The sequence below is a fragment of the Oryzias melastigma genome, linkage group LG23 (genome assembly GCF_002922805.2).
Source record: "Oryzias melastigma strain HK-1 linkage group LG23, ASM292280v2, whole genome shotgun sequence".
In the NCBI taxonomy this organism is placed as follows: Eukaryota; Metazoa; Chordata; class Actinopteri; order Beloniformes; family Adrianichthyidae; genus Oryzias; species Oryzias melastigma.
This window is the reverse complement of record NC_050534.1, coordinates 12,065,566-12,078,211: the sequence shown is the minus strand read 5'-3', so window position 1 is coordinate 12,078,211 and position 12,646 is coordinate 12,065,566. Positions and strand designations below refer to the sequence as shown.

Genomic DNA, 12,646 nt, shown 5'->3' with positions numbered 1-12,646 from the left:
CTGTAGGTGGCGGACATGCGCTAGTAAACAGTAGAAAAAGAAGAAGAAGTCCCTCCCTGCTTGTCCAGTGTGAACACCATGTTTAAAAATGTATTTTTACCATTTCAGTAGCTTTATGCAGACTCACTGAAGTGTTCAATCATTAAGACTTATTGATAAGAACTACTGGCACCAAACTTTTTTTTTTCCAACAACAATTAATGCCTACTTTTCTAGACCCCAGTTCTTATATGAAGGTTTTTTGAATGTTTTTATGCAAAAATTCTCTTAATTCATTGACTATTAAAAAGAAAAAAGTGTTTAAATTTCCTGCATTTTGATTCAAACCAATTTATAATGTTTATCATATGCATTCATATTCTCAGTGTTTAAGGAATCCCACAGTTAGTTGAAAACAAACCCATTTTTTATCCAGTTTGCATACGAGTTTGTCTCGCAGCCTGCCCCTATGTGCTCACTGATCCCTGCCACACAACAAATGCTCATGAACAAACAGTGGGTGTGAGTGTTTGCTGTTTGACAAGCATGCTGGTGTATGTGCATCAGAAAAAAGATGGTTGCCTTTTTAGAGACAAAATGATTCTTTGTACATGTTCTTATGCGTCGGTGTACTGGTGTGTGTGTGTTTACGTGCACCGGGGTGCGCGCGTGTGTGTTAACAATGTACCCTGATGTCCCCTGTGTCAAAGCCAGGCTAAATCAAGTGAACCATGCTGTGAGCTCGCTTGCGTGTGTGTGTCAAGAGTGTCTGTGCCAGGCCAGATCAATATGAACTAATCAATGGGAGAAGACAGCCAGGAGGACCTTGGGGATGTCAGATACACACCTGGTGTACAAGCACACACTCACAGCCACTGTTTGTATTCCACTCTGTTTCTCTCTTCATCTTCTCTCACTGCTGCTCCCATGTCTTTTTCTTACTCTGTTTCTTTATTTGTCTGTTTTTAAACCTCTTTCTTACTCAGGGTGATTATTACTCCTTGTTTGTTCCTGTGAAGTTCATATAGATTCTTTTCCACTGGTTTTGGTTCTTCAAATGTGTTCAAAATTGAAAAAGAATGTAGTTTAAGGAATTTTAAGAAACAATTGACAGGACATTTGTGTTTGCTTTGTTTTCCCCTCGTAAGAGCTCATCTGAACGCTAGTGTGAACAAACAGGTAGACTGGGTTCCTACTGAAAACAAGACGTGCAAGTAAACCTTGATGTGAATCATTACAGTGAGAATGTCGACAGACTCTCCAGAAAATTGAAGAGCCCAGAATGCATTTTTTTTTTATATCTAAAATGAGTTTATTGCAATAAAAGGTTGTCAGATGATAAGAAGCATACTTTGTTCTTAGATTAAGTTTGTTTGTAGCTTCTTTTCTTCTATCTCTCTCCACTGTTTTATCTTAATGCTCATTTTGATAATACCCCCTCCAAAAATTCATCTGTTGAGTGCCGTAGAGGATGGTTTTCTTATCAAGCATAAAAGAGACAAAATTAAATGAAGGTAACACATACTCAAAGAGAACCTGCAGCTAAATCCTACTGTAAAAATGCCCTTAAGGCTTTTTTCAAACTGCATTTGCTTCCAATTCACCACAGTTTGAGTTTTTAAAATACTCAGTAATGCTTTATTAATCTTAATTTTCTTTCTGTGTTTTCCAAAATAAGAAAAAATCTACAAGAACCTATTTTTTTAGTATAATTCTTTAAAGACTGATAACATGTCATATTATTAGCTGAAGATTTGATTTGCAAACAGTAAACTCATATTGCTCTTTATAGAAATGTGTTGATTTTTATTTAGTGAAGTATCCCAGAAAGACACCAGGGAAACATTCTAACTTATAAAAGCCTTTAGAGTTAGTTTTATTAATGTATTTATTAGAGATTCAACAATTCAATTTCCCTACGATTCGGCTCAAATCTCGATTTTTGGGTCACGATTTTGTTTCAGTTTGATGATTTGTGTTTTACAAAACCACAACAAAAATTTAAACATTTTAAAAAAATCATTTTTTTAAATGTAATCTAATTTTCTTAATTATTTCAAATATAATTAAAATATTAAGTCTGTAAAAGTAAAAAATTCAGACAATGGTGCATTTTTCTATCTTTCTGGTTTTCTTTGCCTCCACTCACTTATTTTTTAAAATCCAACAACAATCCAATACTAATGCAAACAGATGTGCTCACATATAAGCCAATCAAAAGTCTGATGTGGACAAAGCTTTTGTCAAACTGAAATAGACGGGCTGGTTATCATAGGGCACGCCGCGCTCTGGATCTGAGGCTCTTTGAGTTGAATTCACTCAACATGCAAATTGACTGTAATTCACTTACTGGGCGATAAGAGTGCCATTCTCTCTCAGTAATGTCTTTATCCACTGAATATTAAGCAACTGTTTGATAGAGGTTTTCTTACTGTTTTACTGTCTGCTGGCTTGGTTAGTTATTCCCTCTTTTCCTCAGACAAAAACAGCTCAGTTCAGGTGATTATTGGTACTTTCACTGACATTAAACTCTGTATGTCCCCCTTTTTGCAACAATAAAAGTAGCTTTAAAACTGCTGGGTTTTGTGTAAATGAGACATTGTTTTAGCATGATCCTTGTATGAATGCTTGGTGTTCTTATTCTGGCGCATCAATAAATATTCTATGAAGCTGAGGAAAGAAAGCTTTGGAGGAACCACTTCACGATTTGAACCTTTAAGTACTTTTTCCCCAGGGCTTTAAATGAGTTTTTGGGCACGTTATCCCACTGCTTTTTGAGTTCTGGGGTGTAAACCAGAAGGTTGGTGCTGCTTTTGGTTCTCAACTGAGACCACTTGACCATTTCTGTAGAATCTCAGCAATTGAAGTTTTCTGTTTATTTTAATTTTCAACTCTAATTAAAAAAAAGGCGACATTGAACTGCCAAAATAGTCAATAACTAATCATAAAGCATAAAAAATGCAAATTAATGTAAATTTTGACCATTGACTATGTAATAGACTCATAGATGTAAGATATCCGCCGGCTCCAAAGAGCCAAAATCTCATAGACTTCTATCAACATGTTTTTTGCTAATTCTGTTTTTTTTTTTATTATTAATTTGTAATGCATGTTATTTGTATTATAAACTGACAACATTCAGCTTAAATGGCACAGGTGTCCAACAAGCTCACTCCTGATTGGCGAGAGCGGTTGCCATAGAAACAACGACTCAGACCAATTTACTGACTATGTCTGGTTCCAACATGGCGGCGTCCGTATAGCTACAAAAAATTGTGACTGAATTGACTTCATTTCGTTGGAGCTAGAAGAAGCCATTTTCTTTGGATGACATCACTCTTGCTTTGTCCAGTTCTTATGTACAGTCAATGATTTTTACCAAATATCACAAATACTTCGATGCTAAATTGTTTTTGTGGCTTTAAAAACAAAATCCTGTTTTTTCTAACTCATTCTAGTCCAACTTTGATTTACACATTTGCCTGACTTTTATCTTTAGTCTTTATTTATATCTATTTAAAGCCCCACTCCACTGACAGTTGTGTTTTTTGTGTTATTAACATTATCTTAAGGTATTTATTTCATGATGGAGGACACATATTGGGAAAATTAATTTGACAGTTTTTTTTTCTGAGTATTTTTTTTATTCAAATCATTGTGAATCAGTAGAAAAAAAGGCTGTTTGAAAAAGCTTAAGCGCTACAATCGGCGGGCCCGTCCACTCCATTCTGATGCATCCATTTGCAGACAAATAGATCCATGTACATCTTTGTTTTCCTCGTCTGAGCTGATATCTGGCTCAAAACTGTAGCATTTTTGTTATTATTGGGTTAGGGCAGGGGTCTGCAACCTGCGGCTCCAGAGCCACATGTGGTTCTTCTATCCTGCCATGGTGGCTCTCTAGCTGAAGAAAAATAAAATAGTAATTTTCAAAAATTTGGAGATAAGCTATTATTTTAACAACATGCTAACATTTTGGGCTAATTTGCTATCTACTGGGGTTTTCAGGCTGATTTGGAGTTTAGCTTCTATTTCAGCAGCAGGCTAACTTTTTTGACTAATTTAGTTTAGTGATAAATTTTAGGCCATATAGGAGTTCACCTAGTAATTGAGAAACAAGCTATTTTTTTTTTGGCTAATTTGGCCTCTAATTACATTTTTTTTGCTAATTTGGTGTTAAGCTAATATTTTAGCAATATGCTAACATTTTTGGCTAATCTGTTATCTCCTGGAGTTTTTTAGGTTAATTTAGAGTTTAACTTTTATTTTAGCAACATGCTAACATTTTTGGCTGATTTAATTTACAGAGGAATATTATGCTAATTTGGAGTTCAGTTAGTAATAGCTTTTGTTCGTGCCAAAGAATAGATATAGTTTATATATTCATATATTAAAAAAAAAAAAAAAGATGGGTATGAATGCAAATCCAATTTTCGTGAATTTCTACTGAACTCCTGCCACTGTGCAGCAACTATGACCTAGAAAACGACATCATTTTTTTGATTTTGGCTAAAAATGTGCCTAGAAACGACATAATCCTCATTTAAAAAATAGTTTAAAAGATGATTGGTGGGTCTTTAAAGCACTCTAAAAACAATTTGGTCATATGTGGTTCCTGTTGTAAAACTTATAAACTAAATTCCCTCCTGTAGCTCTTTTCTCCTGTTTTAGAAGAGCAAAACAATTTATGAACAATATAAGGAGAGGATGGAAAAGTTTCTCTGTATTGATGCCTAAATGACAAGCTGACAGAGAGCCTGCAGTCGAAGCCAGACGCAAACTTGCATGTGTGTATTATACACATGCACTTTGAATCACGTGCACAGGAAGACAAGCAAGTTCTTCGCAGCTCCCACGCTACCGGATCATCTCACCTGACAAATTAGAGTGTGTGCAAGCCTGTTAGCTTTTCACATAGCAGTTATCTGTCACATTTCTGCCAGTGCTGCACGTAGTTTCACATTGAGACAAAGAAAGCTAAAAAAAAAAAAAACACCCTCATGTCAACCTCCTCTCCATCTTCACATTCCTGTCGTTTTCCTCTGTGGAAGGAAGCGGGAATAGGGAGCAGGAGTCAGCATCACATGCTGCATAATTCTCAGCCTCCCACCGTAATTGCCCAGGCTATTATAAAAGATTCAGCAACACAATCCAGTGTTTCACTTTAAATTAAGATGGCTGCGAATTAAAGATTTACTGGTTTGTTTTCTCAGTCTGTGTAATATGTTGGCACACATGGAGTAGCATGACCAGTCCCAGTAAAAGAAGGAGAACCAATTGGAATTTATTAAGCGCTTCTCTAAAGACCACCGCTGGGTGGGTGATGACACCTTTACTTTTTTTTATTTTGCTGTAAAAGCTAGAGAAGCAGCTCATTACCTATAGAGGAATGTGGAGCGGGCTTTGCTTGTCAATGTTTGTGTGTGGGCCCAGTGTTCAACTGAAGTTAATTAGCCGTTCTGCTGGCCGGTAAATTATGAGATGGGCAGTGATGGGATTTTTGCATAAATAATTTCTGCGCTCTACCAGCTATAGGTAGTGTTAATACTTCGTTAGAGTTTCTGTGTCTGTATTTTAACATGGCAACCCAGCCCACAGTGACTCACAGATTCCTCTACTTTTCTTTCTCACCGGCTATTCCTTTTTTTTATCCGTCTCTTTCCTTGTTTATGGTCTGCTTTTTCACCACTTTTCCATGGTTTTCTGTCTTTTTCTCTCCTCTCTTTTCCTCCCTGGAGGATGGGTGCTGTTAATAGCTGACAGAGGTGCTTTTTCCTTTTCTCCTCTCTATCTCGTCTCACCCTATGCCAGCCTGAAACACTAAAAAGTAAAGGTACTTTTGAGTCCAGTTTTATTTTAAACTCCTCTCTTCACTGTTACTCTTTTTTTGTGCTGAGTAAAATACTTTTCAGAGTTTCACCTAAAGTGAAACACATAAGTTAGGTTTAATGTAAGAAGTAATTATTTAACACATGACCACAAATACATTGAAAGGAATCAGAGGGATTTTTGATGTTTTTGTTTAGAGTTTTAGAAATAAGATAAAAAAAAAAATGAGTCATGCTATAAATGTTAACGTAGGCTTTTTTTCTCAAAACTGCAAAAACATTGATGACATCATATTTTTCTTTTAGGTCCAAGCAGATTGTTCCAACAGTGACTTTATGAGGGGTGGTGGGTGGCAGGTTAAGCACATTCCCTCACCTTTTATTTAATGGATTCCAACCAGGATTCACCAAATGTTGATGTTCCTCACTTGACCACTGGAGGCTGGTGGCAAAAGGGAGTGATTTCCTTTCGAGTCACATGTTAAAATAACGTATTCTCACTCCCAACTTGTCATTCATGGACGTTTGGTTCGGGCCCCTTCACTTTTTGATCTTTTGGGTGTCCCCAACTTTTTTTTTTTTATGTGCTGCCTGTTTAAATTAAATCAGGGGTCCCCAACCTCCAGGCTGAGAACTGGTGCTGGGCCACATATGCTAATCAGGGGTCCCCAACCCACGTCCCGGAACTAGGACATAAACCGATACCAGTACTGGGATTTGGACTGGACCAGTATCCTAACCCCAACTCGGTACCGTGTCCAGCCAGCACGTCAAAAAACAACAGTAAAATGCATTTAAAACCTCAAAAAGTAGAATTTTCATGGTAGGGCCCCTTTAAAGTCTTTTATTGGAGATAAAATGGGTTTTAAAATCAAGTTAAATGTTTTCTTTTTGCTGTTTAGACCATTTTACATACAAAAAAGTACCTGTGTTTAAGAAAATACATGTTAATTGGTAGACTATATCTAGCTCCAGTTACTTTGGTTTTTTAATGTGCTTCAATTCGGAAGTCATAGTTACCGCCTTGTTTCTGACACTAACACTTTGAGTGATGTTCCATCTTTATTGAACAAGGTTTCATTTAACTATTTTTTATAGCTTCTGCAACAAATTGCCTTTCTCTTCCATTAACCCAAATACTTTCAAATACATTTCTACAATGTCTTTTGCGTGACTTTTTCTTCACAAGGAATTATTCATTTACGTTTTTTTGACAATTTGAAACATCTTGCTTGAAACCAACTCAGTTCTTGGCACCTTTAGAAAGCAAACAACTTTCTGTGTTGTGAATGAAAGTAAAAAGTTGAAGTTTCTTTGTTTTTGTAATTAAAATTTGCTCAAACAAATGATTGATTAGTTGACAAAAGCACAAAACATAAAAAGCAAATGAACATCAGACAAACGTACAAGAGCTCGTACAAAGAACGTTACTTCTTCAGAGAAGCCCGAATCAAAACCAGCACAGCGTTTGTTCGCACACATGAACACACACTGCCCCTGAGACTTCAAAGAGACGTCTACTGTACCTCAGTGACACCTCAACACCAGGTGGCACACAATTTAAGAGGTAAGGAATGAAAGCAGGAGGGATAAGGAGTTGGTGAACTGTGGGGGGAGATGGAGCGAACGGTGAGATGAAAGAGAAATAAAGGAGGAACGAGGAGGACGCGGGAGGAAATGTAGGGTTAAAACGGGCAAGAAGTTGGAATGAAAACAGGAAGGAAAAGAAGATTTGGCATTTGTTGAAAAGAAACGCACATCACAGACGGCTGAAGAAAAGATTGACAGACAAGGCGGCAGACAGGAAAAAACAGTTTTGGAGTTTTTGCAGCCAAAGAGACGGAGGCATGTGGGGGAGGGCAATAACACTCTGATGCTAATACCCACACTGCTTTGTTGTGAATAGCCCCAGTTCCCCTGTTAATGGTGAACTTCTCCTTAATGATGGCAGTAAAACACACTTGCACACATACATAGAGCTGTTCCTTTTTGCCTGACAGGAAACTTGGTTCAGAGCGCAAAGTGACGAGTCACAATTCAACTTTTACAACATACACAGCAAAGTTCAAACACAGAGGCAGCTTTTGTAGTACAAAAAGGGTTTGTCAGCGACCTACATGCAGCAGAAATGTGGTTCTTATTTAGGTGGCGGCGGGTTTTTTTGAATGAACTTGTTAGGAGCTGTCAGTCATTCAAATATCCAGATCTTGTGTTCGGAATTAAGTCATTTTCTGCATGATTCGAGGCTTTTATTTCAGCAGCGCTACGAACACAGAAAACCTTTGAGTTAAAAGTGTTCACAAATCTGAGAGCTGCTCTGCTCAGCCAGCTGTGATATTCAAACACGGGAAGTAGAGCTAAAAAGGAGAAGCAGCTCTCAGTCTCTCTCAACTTGTAAATGTTTCATGTTGACAAACGTGTCAAAGGATTTTGTTTAATTTGCTATTCTGCTGCTTATTTAAATGTATGAATAAGAAGGGGAAAAAAGTTTGAATCTGTTTTTAATTATGTCTGAACAGTGCAGAGGGAAAGTCTGTAGAGAGCTTAGCTTGTTGAAAGACGGAAGGGAAGAGAGCAGGTACTGTGGCCTGACTGTTGAAAGGTGGAAAATTTGCTAATTAAAGCTGTTTTCACACATGAACTGAGCCTCTGACATTCTTTTTTACACATCTGTAGGTGCAAATCAGTCAGACTGGAGAAGGTTTGGGGCTTTAACCAGTGAGAGTCCATGGTCATACATTGACTGGAAAAAACAAACGTTCAACCAAGAAGTGGAGTTGTCAAGCTATGTACACACCGGACATGGGGGGTGCGTTCAAGAACATGCTGATTTTTGAGCTTAAGCAAAGCGTGTGGTGTTCACACAGGACTACTCACATTTGGAAGAGACCTGAGCCTCGTTTCCACTGAGCAGACCAGTCTGGTATTTTGAGCATTTCCATTGTAAAATGGACCCATTAAACAGTACCAAACCGAACCTCTTGGGGGCGCCCATCAGTTGTAGGTCCATTGAAAAGTGTAACAGAACAGTTGGGGCGGAGCCACTGTTGCCACCCGTTGATTGGCAGAAAGTGTTGAAGATATTAAAAAGCGTAATTTAAGCTAAAGTTTCTAACGTTTATAAGCATTTGGATTAGCCGCCCGCAATCTTCTTTCAAAACGACATTAAATTCCTGTTATACACTATGTACAGAAAGTAAACCAAGAAAAAGACGAGCTGCTGGATGACCTCCATTGTTGTCGCTATTCTAGTGGTCGCACTACAATGATGCAATGATATGCTAGCGGTCTACGCCACGCATGCGCCGTGAAAACAAACCTCTAAGTGAGTGGAAACACTCAGCAGAATTAACTGGACCTTACCGTACCGGACCGGACCAGGCCGTTAAGCGGAAACGAGGCTAAAGTGCAAAATGTCGAACTGGTCCAAATCTTGTTCTAGGCATTTTTTTTCACTGCTCAATTACAAAACTATAATTCTGGGCGGGCAATTATTCTGCAATTATTAATTTCTCCTTCGTGATCAGTTTCCAACAAGCTGGCTCTACTATATTTTGAAAATGATGCTACCCTTACGTCACTAGCAAAGCTGAGTCTCCGAGTGGTCAAGATCAAATAATTTAACTTTCACCGTGTGTATGTAGAGCCCGAAAACTGACATAAACTTGCCTAATGAACATGTGCAAGTTTACAAACGTTTTTCATTGAAAGCGGTCGCTCGAACTCAATTTCCGAACCCGTTGTGAACATAGCATCAGAGCCGAAGCAAGAAAATACATTTCTAGCAAGATTTTATGATTTAATGTCATGAAGGAAAGCACCACTTTGCATTTATGAAATAGAAAGTCTGTAGATTAAGCTTCAGTAATGTAAATTTACATTCGTTGTTACTATATGTTTTCTTTGGAAACTACCAACTTGGCCAGAAACTTGGGTGGAGACCGAAACTTTATTAAATGCATTAAGGCAGTCACAAAATCACCTTTTTATCATCTTAAAACATTTCACGAATTAAAGATCTGATATCTAAGCAGGACCTGCAGAAGCTAGTTTATGTTTTCATCTTTAGTCAACTTGACTACTGGAAAAGTGTTTTTACAAGACAACAAAAAAATCAATTAGGAAACTGCAGCTTATTCAGTACTGGGTTAGTAGTTGTGGGTTCTCACAAGGACCAAGAAAGTAGACCACATCAGTCAAGTTCTGAGGTTTAAAGATTGGTTGGCTGTCTGCCAGAGAATAGACTTTAAAGCTGTGTTGCTGGCTTATAAAGCTTTGAATGCTTTAGCACCAAAACACACAATTAACCCCCGGAACCAGTACGTACCAACCAGACCATCTGGATCCGGTCTATTGTCAGTTCCTAGAGTCAGAACCAAAAAGCCACATTCAGCTTCTATGCTCCACAGATCTAGAACAGACTTCCAGAAAGCCTCAGATCAGCTGAAACATGCAGTTTATTTAAATCCAGGTTAAAGAATCGCCTGTTTTTATCTGCATTTGATTACTTTTTAATTTAAGTTTACTGGATTAAACTTTAAGTTCACTTCAAATTAAAACTTTTCTAACTTTCTTTGAATTTCTATTTAAATAATTGCACCTTAAATATTTCTTTAGAATAATTCTTAGTAGATTTTATCATACAAAGCACTTTGAATTGTCTTTTTACACAAAAATGATGTGCAAATAAACTTCCCTCGGCTTACTTGTAAAAATTTAACAACCGATTGTATGAAAACCTTTAAATAAAATTAGAAACGGCAAACAAATTCAGAATTGACACAGAAGGACTTTGGTAGTCTCAAAAAGGCCTCCGCCGTGTCCCCACTCTCACATTTCAACCTGTCAGAACAGCTTTTTTTTTTTAAGGATCTATATTTTTCTAAATAAGGAACAGTAAGTATGAAATTTGGTTCAGAAACTCAAAAAATGCAGTTATCTATAAATTATTCACTGTTATAAAGGATTTTTAAAAAGTTGATGATTCATCCCACGTGCAGGTGCATGTGCTAATTATGCATTTGATGAGTCATTTTCTAGTGCTGCACTTCATTAGCGGTGATGCAGAATGTTGTTTAATGCCTGATCACAGCAGTCGGCGCGGACTTCGGAGCAGAGACTGCTCTCGGAATTATTTTAAATGAAAAATACAGGCGAAAGAAACAATATAAAATCACCAACATTCAAAAAATCATAAAACGAAGTACATTAAAGGCAGATTTTACTTTTTTCCTTTCAAAATTAACAATTAATTGTAATTGAAAATGTTTTATTTTTGGCTCTTATATGCAATATATATATATATATATATATATATATATATATCATTTTAGCTACCAAATTTGCAAATTGGAAGAAACTATTTTCTTAAAAAAGGAAGTGAAAAGCAGCTAATTTAGAACCTGAATATATTTTTGAGTGAAATTAACACTCCTACATGGCAGCTTGTTAAGATAACATGTTTGTCAGATTTACACTTTCTAAAATTAGACCAAATTGGATGTAATTTTGGAACAGGAGTTGAATTCCTCACTCAAAAGTGTATTATTTACAGTGGAATCATCCCCACACAGCAGAAAAGAAATGATAAATAATATTTATCACATGGACTAGAACATAAATAAGCTGTAGTTTCTTCTGTAACCTTTAAAGTAAGTTTTTGCATATGCAAACACAAATTAATTTGACAAAAAGTTGGAAATTATTTGAAGTTTTTCTCTTTCTTTTGAGATTTAAAACAGTTCCATCTTACTGACTGTAAATGTGTTTAATTTTCATTAAAGGGGATAAGAAGAATTACGCTTAAGAGATATGAATAGAGAAGTGCAGCACTAAGCTCTCAACAGTAACACTATGAAGAGGTCATGGCCTTTTTAAAAATATAAACAACCTTGGGTTACCCCGACGGCTGAGTAAAGTACCATTTTTCTTACAAGTTACTTTAAAAAAAAAGACTCCCTTATAAATGCATTGTCATAATGAAAATCTAAGTGAACATTCTGCAGTAAAAGTCCCGATCAGAGTTCACTCTGATCTCTATTCCGAATGCAAATGAAGAAATTTACATATTACGCACAGATAGTTATTCTCCTTAAATGTTTTAGGGATAAAAAGCATGATTTTTAAGTATGTTCAGATGAGAGCAGGCCTCACAAACCAGCAACGGGGTGAGGAAGGTAACTTCCCCTTGCAGCTCCTCATCCTCTTTGGATACAGCTCCCCCCAATAGTTGTGCTCTAAAGCAGGCTCTGACCTGTGACCCCTTCAGAAGGGTACTGGACAAAGAGTTTCTCCCTGTGGGGATTAATAAAGTATCACATTATCATGTGAATGCGGCTGATTGTATCTTCGTCAGTCTACATTTCAGAGATCTTTCTGTACCCGTGTGTTACACCACTGTCGACTGAATCCTGTATCTGATGGATCAGAATTTGAGAAAAAAAAAAAGGAAGCTAAATGTTTTACTACATTCGAAACTATAATACTAAAGTAAATGGAGTGATAAACTTTGTTTCACAAGTCTAATGCATTATTTTTGTGTATTTGTTGCAGGGCTGCTGCACAAGACCAAAGGCCGGCTGAGGAAAACTTCAGAGACGGAGAACCTTGACATTCTGTGTGTGAGTGCGCGTTCCTTTTTGGTCAACAATCCCTGTTGTTGGCCTTTTTCCCTTAAATCCCTGCGGACTGAGTCAGGAGGGAGAGAATGCTAAATGCTTTGAATGATGGTGAGGAATGCTAAAAGGAAGAGACTGTGGGGCTGGTGAGGGGGCCAGCAATGAGAGAGCAGAGAACGGAGGGGTGGGGGGGGTCTCCTGCGTGGTCTAGGATCTGGCATG

At 37.3% G+C, this 12,646-nt stretch overlaps 1 protein-coding gene across 3 annotated transcripts in view; it reads left to right on the top strand.

The window, feature by feature from the left end:
* Positions 1-12,646, top strand: part of wnt5b (wingless-type MMTV integration site family, member 5b) — an 88,186-nt gene that overhangs the window by 39,671 nt on the left and 35,869 nt on the right. For all 3 annotated transcript variants that reach the window (XM_024288003.1, XM_024288022.1, XM_036210175.1), the window contains exon 2: positions 12,360-12,427. The gene's annotated coding sequence lies outside the window, so the exon portion shown is untranslated. The remainder of the gene's footprint in view (positions 1-12,359; positions 12,428-12,646) is intronic.